The sequence below is a fragment of the Arachis hypogaea genome, chromosome 5 (assembly GCF_003086295.3).
Source record: "Arachis hypogaea cultivar Tifrunner chromosome 5, arahy.Tifrunner.gnm2.J5K5, whole genome shotgun sequence".
Classification (NCBI taxonomy): Eukaryota; Viridiplantae; Streptophyta; class Magnoliopsida; order Fabales; family Fabaceae; genus Arachis; species Arachis hypogaea.
Genome location: NC_092040.1, coordinates 29333000 through 29346567, shown reverse-complemented (window position 1 = coordinate 29346567; position 13568 = coordinate 29333000). Strand labels below are relative to the sequence as shown.

Sequence of the window (13568 nt, the reverse complement as noted above, 5' to 3'; positions counted from 1 at the left end):
TTCTTTCTCAGATTTGGTAAATCAACCAAAAAGGTGGGACATATGGTACGATAAGCAATAAAGCCTTCACAGAAATCATTGTTCATGGCATATCGAAAATAGTAAGGATTGTAGTTTGAGTGAGAGGTCATGAAGTGTGATTTGTGTGCAAAAGGATCAATGGAGGGCTCTTAACAGATTTGAGAGGAATGCGAGGGTTACCTCTTTGAGGACGAGAAGGAGCAGACCTAGGTTTAGGTCTTGTAGGTTCAGGCGCAGGTTCTTCTACAGCAGGGCGCTTCCCTTTTGAGGTGCTTGGCTTAGAATGAGCACTAGGTGGTGCGGTTGGCTTGGAGGAAGATGGAAACCTCGAAGGGTTCTTCGTTCAAGCATGGGGTCTGTGCGAAGAGGAGAGGTAGGAGGAGAAGGAGAGGTGTAATGGTCTGGTCTTGGGAGCGAGTAGATAGTCTTGGCTTCTTTAGAAGTTTGAGGATTTTTTTCCTTGGACTCTTTTGGATCATGGTTTTCTTCCTCATTGGATTAAACTCAGGTTTTGAATGAAACAAAACACTAATGTTAGTGGGGAGGAACCGAAGAGGTGGAGGAAGGAGTTATTAAGAAAGAATTTTGGTAACTGCACCAAGAAAGGAGGTTTCTTGAAACATGCAACTACATCACTTATGACTAGACCTTAAGAAGACTTGACATCATGGAAAAAGCTGATTTGATTTTCTTAACAAATAAAACAAAATATATTTAAATGAAACTTTTTCACTAAAAGACAAAACACACAAAAAAATCACATGGATAATGTAACACTCATTGGGCCCAGAGATGGTAGTGTTTAAGGAAACATATTGGACCAACGTAGTTCTAAACTGATGGGTTGGCCCAAAAGATTCAGATCGTGCAACATAGCCCAGAAAGAGAATATTCAGGAAGATGGTTGATAAATCCATATTTCATGAGTTCTTTTGTGCTTAATTTGAGTGATTTATTCAATCCTTCACCTACTTATTCACATTAATTGCATGATTTTACTTTCCCTTCCTTATTATGTCATATTGTGAAAAACATGTTTCCTAAGCTTTAAAATTAATTGTTTTAATTACCTTTATTTCCATTCGATGCCATGATTAGTGTGTTGAGTAGTCTCAGGTTTTCTAAGGCTGAATGACTTAAAGGATGAAAAAGAAAACATACAAAAAAGGAAGGAGAAGGCAAAATGGAGCTTTAAGGAAACTGGTATCCACGCGATCGCATGGACGACGCGATCACGTGCCAGAAGCGAAGAAGCAGCGACGCGGCCGCATGACTGACGCGACCGTGCGCCTCAAGTAGAACACCCATGATGCGGACGCGTGACCGACGCGACCGCATGGCAAGGAAAAGCTCCAGACGACGCGGCCGCGTGACCCACGCGGACGCGTGACAGAGGCCACGTATCAGAATTCACAAAATACGCCCCAGCGATTTCTGAAGCCCTTTTTGGCCCAGATCCAAGCACAGACAGCATAGATTAGAGGTTATAAAGTGGAGGAATGCATCCATTCAGGGAGAGCTCGCCAATTTCTAGTTTTCATGATTTAGATTTAGTTTAGAGAGAGATTCTCTCTCTCTTTTTAGGATTTAGGATTTCTTCTTGTTTTGAGAGTAACTCTGGATCCAGGTTTAATGTTCTTTTATTTTCAGTTTACTTTTATTTATTTATTTGCTTTTAATATTTGAATTGATTTATGAATTATTCCATGTTACAGATCTCTATTTTGAATTAATGATATTTGAAGTATTTTCAGTTAAGATTGTTCTCTTTGATTTAAGTTACTATTGCCTTCCATCTAAGGTCACCTCTATTATTCTAGCAATTTTACTTTTTTCCCTTTTGGTTTTGGTTAAGAAATCAGTAACTCAACAGTTATTAAACTCAACATATTTGATAATCGTTATCTTGCTAATTGAGCTGAACTTAAGTAATTCCAACCTTTTCTTAGAAAATAAATAGGTTTCAAAGTTCAATTTAATTAGTCCCTTGACTTTCCTTTGCTTTAGTAAAGGTTGACCAAGTGGAGTTTAGATTCAACTTTGCTTATAGTTGAGAGAGATAACTACGTTGGATCTCCAATTTCTCATACCTTGCCCAAAAGTTTACTTTACAGTATTTATTCATTTTTAATTGCCATTTAAATTATTTGTCATATAACATATTCCCACTTTACTTTCAAAACCCCAATTTACAAACTCATAACCAATAATAAGAACATACCTTCCTCGCAGTTCCTTGAGAAGACGACCCGAGGTTTAATACTCGGTTATCAATTTTAAAAGGGGTTTGTTACTTGTGACAACCAAAATGTTTGTACGAAGGGATTTTTGTCGGTTTAGAGACTATATCTACAACGCGACTGTTTTTATGAAATTCTTTACTGGCAAAAATCCTAACGTCAATGGTTCTTCATGTGCCCAGAATTGTCTCATCCCAACCTGAGAGACAAAAACTTCAACAAACACATCAGTAATGCGCAAATAATGAATCATGACTTAAAATCCCTAGATTAGTCCTAAGCTTGCAAAATCTGTCTTCAACTAGAGGTTTGGTGAAAATATCTGCTAATTGATCTTCTGATTTAACAAATTAAATGCTAATATTCCCTTTTTGAACATGTTCTCTTATTGAGTGAAATCTCACCTCAATATTTTTAGTTTTAGAGTGTAAGACTAGATTTTTGAAAATATTTATGACACTCATATTGTCATAACAAGAAAATATTTTCAGCATTTAATTTATAATCAGCAAGTTGTGCTTTCAACCAAATAAGTTGAGAGCAACAAGAAGAATCAGTGATATACTCAGCCTCTACAGTGGATAATATCACTGTGGACTGCTTCTTACTTGACAAGACGTTTAGGGACTTCCCAAGAAAGCAGCAAATGCCTGATGTACTCCTTCTATCCACTCTATCTCTAACAAAGTCTGCATCACAATAACCAACTGCAGAAAATTTATCAATCTTATAATACCATAAACCATAATTGGATGTGCCATGAACATATCTAATAATCCTTTTAGTTGCTGAAAGATGTGATTCTTTTAGTTTTAATTGGAATCTTGAACACATTCCAACACTTTGCACTATGTTAGGTCTAGAGGAAGTTAGGTACATAAGAGATCCAATCATTCCTCTATACCTAGTCTCATCAATATCTTTCTTAGTTTCACCCTTTTTTAATTTTGAATTAGGGTGCATGGGAGTTTCCATGGGTTTGGCATTTTCCATACCAAATTTCTTAACTAGTTCCTTGACATACTTCTCTTGGTGAATAAAAATGCCATTTTCAGTTTGCTTAATTTGAAGCCCAAGGAAACAAATTAAGTTCACCCATCATACTAATGTTAAATTCACTTGTCATGGGTTTTTCAAATTCAGTATAAAGGGTCTCATTTGCTGATCCAAATATAATGTCATTAACATAAATTTGGACTAGAATCTTAGAATTTTTAAAAAATAGAGTAGTGTCTGTGGTGCCTCCTTGAAAATAATTTTTCAAAAGAAAAGAGCTAAGTCTTTCATACCAAGTCCTAGGAGCTTGTCTTAACCCATAAAGGGCTTTTGAGAGTTTGAAAACATGATTAGGAAATTTTTCATTTTTGAAACCAGGGAGTTGTGCCACATACACTTCTCTATCTATTACACCATTTAGAAAAGCACATTTCACTTTCATTTGATACAATTTGAAACCACAATCAACAACATAAGCTAGAAGAAGTATTATGGCTTCCATTTGGGCAACGGGTGAAAAGGATTCATTAAAGTCTATCCCTTCCTCTTGATCATATCCTTGTGCCACTAGTCTTGGTTTGTTTCTAACAATGCTACCATCCTCTCCCATCTTTTTCCAAAATATCCACTTGATGCCAGTCACTTTCTTTCCAATTGGCTTTGGAACACGTGTCTAAACTTGATTCTTTTCAAATTTACCAAGTTCTTCCTCCATAGCCTTATCCAAAAAGGGTCAGTGAGAGCTTCATGAATGGTTTGAGGCTCCATTTGAGAGAGAAAAGCTAGATTTGTTTCTTCATTTGCTTTTCTTATAGAAGAATAAGTCTTGACACCTTGAGAGACATCTCCAATAACAAATTTTTGTGGATAATTCTTTAAAAATCTCCACTCATGGGGTTTTGAAGACTTAGGAGTAGTTTTGGTTACTGTATGATCCAAAGAAGTCGTTTTGTCAGAAATTTTGCCAGATTCATGAGAAAAAATGGAATTGTCTCTTGCAGCAGCTTTATCAGATTCAGTTGGCCCAAAAATTTCTTTCTCTTGATTTTGGGATTCTCCAACTTTGTCTTGAACTTGATTTCCTGCATCACAGTCTTCCAAGATACTTTGAACCAAGTTAGTGTCACAAAAAGTAATATGTATGGACTCCTCTATAATTCTAGCATCTTGATGATAAACTTTATATGCTTTTGTAGTTGTGGAATATCCTACAAACAAACATTCATATGCCTTTGGATCAAACTTTCCTAGATTTTTTTTGTTATTTAGGAGAAAACATTTACATCAAAAAATATGTAAGTAATTCAAGTTTGATGGACGACCTTTCAAAAGTTCATAAAGAGTTTTCTTCAAAATTTTCTTATGATTGTTTTCTTCAAAGTATGGCATGCTGTGTTAATAGCTTCAGCCCAAACGAATTTTGGAACATTGCTTTCACAAAGCATAGCTTTGGTCATTTCTTGAATGCTTCTGTTTCTTCTTTCAACAACATCATTTTGTTGCGGTGTTCTTGGACAAGAGAAATTGTGTGATATCCTAAATTCCTCACAAAAGGATTCAAATAAATTGTTTTCAAATTCAGTTCCATGATCACTTCTTATTGAGGCAATCTTTAAATTCTTTTTGTTTTGATTTTTCTTACTAAAAATCTCAAAAGCCGAAAATGCTTCATTTTTGTGTGAAAGAAATAAAATCCAACCAAATCTAGTGTAGTCATCCACAATTACTAAACCATAATGTTTACTACCTAAGCCTTGAGTTCTTGTTGGACCAAATAAATCAATATGTAACAATTCTAGTGGTCTTTTAGTAGAGATGTCTTCTTTTACTTTAAATGAACTCTTTGTTTATTTTCGCATTTGATAAGCATCACAAGTGATATCTTTGTCAAATTTTATCAAAGGAAGATCTCTCACTAATCCTTTCTTGACAAGTTTGTTTATTTGAAACATGCTAGCATGACCCAATCTCTTGTGCCATAGCCACTTTTCAGATTCTTTAGAATAAAAATAAGCTACATTTTGATCCTTTAGTTCATCAAGAGTAAGTCCATACACATTATCACAATGCTTAGCAATAAACAATACATCATTTGTCTTTTCACTCACAACACAGCATTCCAATCTTTTAAATATCACCAAGTAACCCAAATCACATAATTGACTTATGCTCAAAAGATTATGTCTCAAACCATTAACCAAAAAGACATCATCAATGAAAGTGGAATGATTGTTACCTACTTTTCCGACAGCAACTATTTTACCTTTTCCATCATCTCCAAAGGTCATAAAACCTCCATTATACTTGTTGGGTTTGATGAAGAAATTTGACCTTTCAGTCATGAGTACCACATATCTCTCTTCTTCTTGGATGCTAGGCAAATCTGCATAAAATTTCAAGCACCCTTAGGTATCCAAATTAATTTGGATCCTTTGAAGTTAATCCACCTTGGTTGCCCAAGTACATTAAAGTTACAAACAACATTATAAGTTTGGTTTCCTACTTTTCTTTTTTCAATGAAGCATTATAAGTAAGAGTGACCAATTTTCTTACAATTAACACAATGATTTCCTGATGCTTGTTGCTGAAATTGATTTAGATTTTTATGCTGGAAATGATTAAAAGGTTGGGGTTTTCTGGTTTTTGGAAAATGATCATTTCTCATGACAAATTTATTTTTGCTGTTTTTGTTTCCTTTTTCAGATCATTCGAATTTGAATTTTTGAAAGCATATGGGCTTCTTGAATAAGAGGTTCCTTTGTGAAACTGTGGAATTTTGAAAACAACTTCATTATTTGAGACATAGCCCAAACCTGACTTGTTTGATATAGGTTCAATTCTTGAGTATGATGCAGTTTCATAAGAATAAGAATTTTCAAATTCCTCTTCACAAGAGGGAACATGTCCTAAACCAGATTTGTTGATGATAGATTTTGTTTTTGAAGAAGAGGCCATGAATTTTGTAGAAGAACTATAAAAAACTGCATTATCTTTTGTTACATATCCTAAACCAGATTTTTCAAACAATGGTCTTTGATTTGCGAGTAATTTGTCCACGTTGCTAGAACTTTGAGCAAATTTTGCTAAATCATTATTCAATCTTTTAATCATTTCATTTAATCTTTCATTTTCAGCAACAAGCTCTTGAGAAGGATCCTTAATGTGCTTTCCTTTTAGTTTCTCAAGTTCAGATTTCAGAAATCTATTTTCTTCAATAATATCTAAAGCACATTCAGTTTCCTTCACCTTTTCTCTCAAAAAATCATTTTCAACTTTCAGCATTTCTTTTTCAGATTTGCATTTATTGTATTTGTTTAGCAGTATTTTAGAATTCAAAGTGAGATCATCTATGGATAGGTCATAGTAATTTACCTCATCAATTTGATCCTCACCAGCCATAAAACAAATTTGAGCTTCACATTCGGAGTCTTCTTCCTTATCCAAATCATTCTCAAGATCCTCCTAAGATGCCATGAGCACTCTCTTCTTTTCTTTCTTTCCTTTATCCTCCTTTTTGAGTTTTGGACAGTTGTACTTGAGATGCCTGATGACATGTCACCATGTCATTTTTTTCTATGCTTTTTCATACAATAAATTGATGATTAGTGCTTAAATATTGCATTCTTTTGTGCTTAATTGGAATATTTCCTTGATCTTTTAGTTTTATAAATCTTGTAGGAAATAAGAAGAAAAAGAAGCAAAGAAGCACAAAATAAGCTAAAGAAGAGAAAAAAGAGCTTTGGGCACACTTTGAAGTTGGAGCACACTTTGGAGCCTTAGGCCACGCTTTTAAAAGCGTGGCCCATGACCAAATCAAAGAAGGAAGTAACCAGCACACATAATGCTCCACTCTTGCCAAGAGCAAAGCATTATCGTGATGAAAAAAATGAGCTTGGAAGCAAAATTTCCGCTAAGTTAAAATCTGGGCACTCACAACATTACCATGCCTTCTTCAAAGGGCTATAACTCGAGCTACAAATGTCTGATTGATGTGCTTTCAGTTGCGTTGGAAAGCTGACATTCAGAGCTTTTCAACGATATATGGAAATCCATATTTGGCATGAAATTGAGGCACAAGTGAAAGGCATCTTTAAGAATAAAAAACAAGCAAAAAAATCAGCCAATGCTTCCACCAAGGTTTGAAGCTGGAGCCTCACTCCAAAGCAAAGTAGCGCTCTCAAGGAGAGCAGAGTGCTCTCTTAGAGAGCATTGTCGTGCTCTCTCCGAAAGAAAATGCAAGGAAATTGGGCAAGAATGCAACCCCCAAGGCTTGAACACAGGTACCTCACCAAGGAAGCCAATGCTCCGCTCCCCACAAGAGCAGAGCACTCTCCTGATGCCTCACAGCCTTGGCGCGCAACAAAAGGATCCCCACACAAGGCACCAATGTTCCACTCTCCACAAGAGCAGAGCATCCTCCTGGGAGTGTCATCCATGGGCCAAAATTCAACCAAAAATCCATTTAAATTCAATTCTTCACCAATTGAACCAAGGCCATCTAGATCTTCAAATTCAAAGCAAGCTAAGCCCACATCATCACTCAAAGGCACAAGAACAAGCTAGAGTTAGGATTTTCATTTAATTTGTTTTTCATTTCAATTTCATTTTATTTTGTAAAAAGCCTATATAAAGGCATCATTCTCATTTTCATAAGAGGGCTAGCTCCAATAGGGAGTTTTGCACTCTTTAGTTTTCATTTTTCTCTCTCTTTTAGTTTTTATTTTTGTTTTGAATCTTGGGTGGAGATTGGAAGGAATTCTGTTTTCATTCTCCATCTGCAACTTCTCTTGTTATTTTTCTGCATAATTCAAGAAATTAAGGATTTGAATCAAAACTATCTTTACTGCTTGCTTCTATATTTCTTCTGCAATTATTTTCTATTGGATCAAGGAAGGATTTGAGATATAGACTTGTTTTCTAGTCTCACTGAATCCCTGAGATCTTCAACCTCTCCTTTAGATTCTACAATTGACTTGAGTTCTCTGCTGTTTAAATTTGCTGCACTTATTTCATCTTCCACTTCTCTATTTGATTGCTACTTATGCTCTCTTATTTAATTTCTGAAATCCCAGCACCCAATCCCCTTTTATTCTTCAAGTAATCTACATTTCTTGCACTTTAAGTTTTTACAATTTACTTTTCTTTCAATTTAAGTTTCGGCTCTTTTACTTTCTTGCTCTTTAAGTTTCAACAATTTAATTATTCTGCACTTTTAATTCCCTGCCATTTACTTTCTGTTGGCTACATTTCATCCAATTTCACTTCAATGTTAGCTTGACTAAACTAATCACCCACTAAAGTTGCTTGATCCATCAATCCCTGTGGGATCGACCTCACTCTTGTGAGTTATTACTACTTGATGCGACCCGGTATACTTGCCGGTTAGATCTATGTGTTTGGAAATTTATTTTTCCACAGAAACACCATCAACGCCTAGCCTCCGTGCAGTTGTGACAAACCACTTTGCTCATGTACTTTTTGTACTCCTTTGAGCTTGAGCCCTTGTACTTGCCTTTGTTCCTCATTAGCCTTCTAAGTCTCCTAGCGAAAAACACAAGTTCATCATTTGAAAAACTGTCACTAGACTCACTTTCTTTTAATTCAACTTTTGACTTAAGGGCTATTCCTTTTTCTTTGACTCTTAGCTAGTGTGTGTGGTTTTATAAGCAAGAAGTTTCCCTCTCAGCTCATCATATGTTATGGGACTCAGGTTATTACTCTCGGCTAGGACAATGGCTTTTGTTTCCCATTCCTTTGGGAGGCTTCTAAGGACTTTTTTCACTAGGGTTTATTCTATGTGAGTTAAACCCATAGCATCAAGACTGTTTATTATGATTGAGAATCTCTCAAACATTTTATCAATACTTTCTCCATCCTTCATGTTGAACATTTCATACTCTTTTTGCAGCATATCTGATGAGCGGATAATTTATACGCTTTTTGGCATTGTTTTTAGTATGTTTTAGTTAGTTTTTATTATATTTTTAATAGTTTTTAGTTAAAATTTACTTTTCTGGACTTTACTATGAGTTTGTGTGTTTTTCTGTGATTTCAGGTATTTTCTGGCTGAAATTGAGGGACCTGAGCAAAAATATGATTCAGAGGCTGAAAAGGACTGCAGATGCTGTTGGATTCTGACCTCCCTGCACTCAAAGTGGATTTTTTGGAGCTACAGAAACCCAATTGGCGCGCTCTCAACAGCGTTGGAAAGTAGACATCCTGGGCTTTCCAGCAACGTATAATAGTTCATACTTTGCTCGAGATTTGATAGCCCAAATAGGCATTCCAAGTCAGCTCAAGAATTCTGGCGTAAAACGCCGGAACTGGCACAAGAATGGGAGTTAAACGCCCAAACTGGCACGAAAGCTGGCGTTTAACTCCAAGAAGAGTCTCTACACGAAAATGCTTCAATGCTCAGCCCAAGCACACACCAAGTGGGCCTGGAAGTGGATTTTTATGTCATTTACTCATATTTGTAAACCCTAAGCTACTAGTTCTCTATAAGTAGGACCTTTTGCTATTGTATTTTCATCTTTTGATCACTTGAATCTTTTGATCACTTTAGATCTCTAGATCATCTTTGGAAGTCTAGTTCTTAGATTATTGGGGGCTGGCCTCTCGGCCATGCCTAGACCTTGTTCTTATGTATTTTCAACGGTGGAGTTTCTACACACCATAGATTAAGGTGTGGAGCTCTGTTGTACCTCGAGTATTAATGCAATTACTATTGTTCTTCTATTCAATTCAGCTTATTCTTGTTCTAAGATATTCATTCACACCCAAGAACATGATGAATGTGATGATTATGTGACGCTCATCATCATTCTCACTTATGAACACGTGCCTGACAACCACTTCCGTTCTACAAGCAAACAAGGCTTGAATGTTTATCTCTTGGATTTCTTAATCAGAATCTTCGTGGTATAAGCTAGAATTGATGGTGGCATTCAAGAGAATCTAGAAGGTCTAAACCTTGTCTGTGGTATTCTGAGTAGGATTCAAGGATTGAATGACTGTGACGAGCTTCAAACTCGCGATTGTGGGGCGTTAGTGACAGACGCAAAAGAATCACTGGATTCTATTCCGACATGATCGAAAATCGACAGCTGAATAGCCGTGCTGTGACAGAGCGCGTTAAACATTTTCACTGAGAGAACGGGACTGTAGCCATTGACAACGGTGATGCCCAACATACAGCTTGCCCTGGAAAGGAGTAAGAAGGATTGGATGAAGACAGTAGGAAAGCAGAGAGACAGAAGGGACAAAGCATCTCCATACACTTATCTGAAATTCTCACCAATGAATTACATAAGTATCTCTATCTTTATTTTATGCTTTATTCATAAATCATTTATAACCATTTGAATCTGCCTAACTGAGATTTACAAGATGACCATAGCTTGCTTCATACCAACAATCTCCGTGGGATCGACCCTTACTCGCGTAAGGTTTATTACTTGGACGACCCAGTGCACTTGCTGGTTAGTTGTGCGAAGTTGTGATAAAGAGTTGAGATTGCAAATGAGTGTACCATGTTGATGGCGCCATTGATGATCACAATTTCGTGCACCAAGTTTTTGGTGCCATTTCTGGGGATTGTTTGAGTTTGGACAACTGACGGTTCATCTTGTTGCTTAGATTAGGTATTTTTCAGAATTTTTAAGAATGAATTCTAGTGTTTCAAGGTGATGTTCTTATCATCACCAAAGCTGATTGATCTTTATCAATTTAGCTCTTGAATGCAATGTCCTGTTGAAGCTTGGCTAGCCATGTCTAATTCCTTTAGACTAAAGCTTTAGACTAACATTGCATGATTCCTAGAATTCTTATTAAAAATTTTGAATTTCTTTATTTTCTTCTCCATATAATTTTCGAACAAAAACCAAAATAATTACAAAATCATAAAAATAAAAAATATTTCTTGTTTGAGAGTAGTGTACAAACTTCTAAGTTTGGTGTCTTGCATGCATTGTTTATTTGATTTTAGTTGCATTTTGATTTTTCCTCATCATTAAAAATCCAAATATTTTTTAATTTGTGTCTTTTCAAGTCAATAATACAAATAATTGAAGATTCAAAACATTCAGTAGAGGAATTACACAGAAAAAGCTGGGCGTTCAAAACGCCCAGTGAAGAAGGAAAACTGGCGTTTAAACGCCAGCCAGGATACCTGGCTGGGCGTTTAACGCCCAAAAGGGTAGCATTTTGGGCGTTAAACGCCAGAATGTATACCATTCTGGGCGTTTAACGCCAGGATGGCACAAGAGGGAAGATTTTGTTTTTAATTCAAATTTTTTTCAAGTTTTCAAAATTTTTCAAAATCAAATCTTTTTCAAATCATATCTTTTCAATCATCTATTTTCAAAATCAATTTCTTTCCATTTTCAAAAATACTTGCTAACAATTAATGATTTGATTTAACATTTCAAGTATGTTGCCTTTTCTGTTGAGAAAGGTTTAATGTTTGAATCATATGTTTTCTTGTTAGCCAAATCATTGATTTTAAAAATCAAATATTTTTAAATTGTTTCTCAATCATATCTTTTTAAAACTATATCTTTTCAATCATATCTTCTTAATCACATCTTTTTCAAAAATAGTTTTCAATCATATCTTTTTGAGTTCTAATTTCAAAATCTTTTTCAAAAAACACTTTATCTCTTTCCCAATCATATTTTTTCGAAAATCATTCTTCAATTTTTCAAAATGTTTTTAAAATGTTTTTAAATTTATTTTCAAAAATTTCTTCCCCTCTTCTCACATCCTTCTATTTATGGACTAACATGTACAATTCGAACTCTATCTTTCTAAGTTCGAATTCTTCTACCTCTTCCTTCTATTTTTCTTTTTCCTCTGACACCTCAAGGAACCTCTATACTGTGACATAGAGGATTCCATATTTTCATGTTCTCTTCACATGAGCAGGAGCAAAGACAAAAGCATTCTTGTTGAGGCTGACCCTGAACCTGAAAGGACCTTAAAGCGAAAGCTAAGAGAAGCTAAAGTACAACTTTCTGTAGAGGACCTAACAGAATTCTTCAAAGAAGAAGACATGGCAGCCGAAAACAACAACAATGCCAACAATGCAAGGAAGGTGCTGGGTGACTTTACTACACCTACTCCCGACTTCTATGGGAGAAGCATCTCTATCCCTGCCATTGGAGCAAACAACTTTGAGCTTAAGCCTCAATTAGTTTAATGCAACAGAATTGCAAGTTTCATGGACTTCCATTGGAAGATCCTCATCAGTTTTTAGCTGAATTCTTGCAAATCTGTGACATTGTCAAGACCAATGGGGTTGACCCTGAGGTCTACAGACTTATGCTATTCCCTTTTGCTGTAAGAGACAGAGATAGGATATGGTTGGACTCACAACCTAAAGAAAGCCTGAACTCTTGGGAAAAGCTAGTCAATGCCTTCTTGGCAAAGTTCTTTCCACCTCAAAAAATTGAGAAAGCTTAGAGTGGAAGTCCAAACCTTCAGACAGAAGGAAGGTGAATCCCTCTATGAAGCTTGGGAAAGATACAAACAATTGATCAGAAAGTGTCCCTCTGACATGGTTTCTGAATGGAGCATTATCTTCTATGATGGTCTGTCTGAACTGTCCAAGATGTCATTGGATAGCTCTGCTGGAGGATCTCTTCATCTGAAGAAGACGCCTGTAGAAGTTGAAGAACTCATTGAAATGGTTGCAAATAACCAATTCATGTACACTTCTGAAAGGAATCCTGTGAACAATGGGACGAATCAGAAGAAAGGAGTTCTTGAGATTGATACTCTGAATGCTATATTGGCTTAGAACAAAATATTGACTCAGCAAGTCAATATGATTTCTCAAAGTCTGTCTGAAATGCAAGCTGCACCAGGCAGTACTAAGGATGCTTCATCTGAAGAAGAAGCTTATGATCCTGAGAACCCTTCAATGGAAAAGGTGAATTACATGGGAGAACCCTATGGAAACACCTATAATCCTTCATGGAGAAATCATCCAAATCTCTCATGGAAGGATCAACAGAGACCTCAACAAGGTTTCAACAACAATAATGGTGGAAGAAACAAGTTTAGCAATGGCAAGCCTTTTCCATCATCTTCTCAGCAACAGACAGAGACTTCTAAGCAGAACTCCTCTGACTTAGCAACTATAGTCTCTGATCTAATCAAAACCACTCAAAGTTTCATGACTGAAACAAGGTCCTCCATTAGAAACTTTGAGGCACAAGTGGGTCAGCTGAGCAAGAAAGTTACTGAACTCCCTCCTAGTACTCTTCCAAGCAATACAGAAGAGAATCCAAAAGGAGAGTGCAAGGCCAT

General features: G+C 36.1%; 1 non-coding gene across 1 annotated transcript; it reads right to left on the bottom strand.

Annotated features, from left to right (window-relative positions):
- Window positions 1–12711: 12711 nt before the first annotated feature.
- LOC112804943 (small nucleolar RNA R71) lies at window positions 12712–12820 on the bottom strand. Its single transcript, XR_003203560.1, has one exon. It is a non-coding gene; the product is annotated as a small nucleolar RNA R71 (small nucleolar RNA).
- Window positions 12821–13568: the final 748 nt, after the last annotated feature.